This window comes from Cantharellus anzutake (genome assembly GCF_015039405.1).
Source record: "Cantharellus anzutake strain C23 chromosome Unknown EI90scaffold_84, whole genome shotgun sequence".
Lineage (NCBI taxonomy): Eukaryota > Fungi > Basidiomycota > Agaricomycetes > Cantharellales > Hydnaceae > Cantharellus > Cantharellus anzutake.
The window spans coordinates 291,561-293,076 of record NW_024067034.1 but is presented as its reverse complement, the minus strand read 5'-3'; positions in this window follow the sequence as shown (position 1 = coordinate 293,076).

Genomic DNA, 1,516 nt, shown 5'->3' with positions numbered 1-1,516 from the left:
TATGAATCACTCTAGACATAGTCAGCATTAAAGGAACATTATCAGTGAAAAATACTGTCAGAACATGGCAAGGAGGGAATGAGCATGTCTGGACCTTTCCCTGGAAGGGAGGCCAGAGGTAGAGGATGAGCGGAGGGACTGTGGCCTCAGCGACTCGGAGGGGAGCACTGTGCCAATGTTCAGTAACACTAGTGTTGGGTCCTTAACTTCAGAATGGGGGGGTGCAAACTCTGGGGAATCTCAGACTCCTTCCCAGTCACTCACATGATTTCTCCAAGGTTTAGCCGCAACTTACGTTGCCTCCGAAATCTGTCGAGCAACTGGTACAACTTGCAACACGTGATGTTCCCATGCTAAGTTGTAATGAGTTGTACATAGGTTATGGAATATAATTTTTAGTATTTACGCATGTGGTCATTGCACCCAACCCAACCCGTGGAGACTAAGGGAGCACATCTAAGGTTGTGAAGTCAATATCCAGGTGTGTGCAAAGTTTAATGGTTTATATATCACTTAGTTACCAGTCACTTGTTTGTGTCCGGTGGCATAAGTGGTACAGCGTTAGCTGAGGCTATGCAGTTTTTTTAAGTGGCACATGTTCGATTCTCACTCAGGAAACCTTTTCTTTTCATACCCTCCACTCCTTAGTGTACAGAAAACAACCATTTCACACAATTATTCCATGGGAGGCCCGAAAAAAGTTTCCCTAAGTGAGAATCAAACATGTGCCACTTAAAAAAACTGCATAGCCTCAGCTAACACTGTACCACTTATGCCACCGGACACAAACAAGTGACTGGTAACTAAGTGATATATAAACTGTTAAACTTTGCACACACCCGGATATTGACTTCACAACCTTGGATGTGCTCCCTTAGTCTCCACAGGTTGGGTTGGGTGCAATGACCACATGCGTAAATACTAAAAATTATATTCCATAACCTATGTACAACTCATTACAACTTAGCATGGGAACATCACATGTTGCAAGTTGTACCAGTCGCTCGACAGATTTCGGAGGCAACATAAGTTGCGGCTAAACCTTGGAGAAATCATGTGAGCGACTGGGAAGGAGTCTGGGGGAATCTAGTCATCAATTTTGCACTGAAGTGCCATCAACTATGTTATATACATAATACAAGACAAATGTGAGGAGGGGGGTGTCATATCCATACAATCCCGACCTCCGCTCCGGGCTCCTGGAACTCCGAACTCCGACTTCCAGAGCCCTACTTCCCTTCCATCACTTTCTCCTTGCCAACTCTCAAGAGGTTATCCCACCTCCGGCTCGGACACCACCTTCGGTCCGACTCCGGAACATTCCGGGTCCGACCCCAACCTCGACACCTTCCAGACAAGTACGCAAAACCTATGCTCCCGACTCCGGACCTCCGCTCCGGTATCCCGTTCACGTCTCGTCTCCGGAACCTCCGGTCTTAGTTCCGACCTCGGACTTTGACCCCACCTCCGCTTATACCCATTGTATTGGTTAGCTCATTCCATTTAATTACCTTTG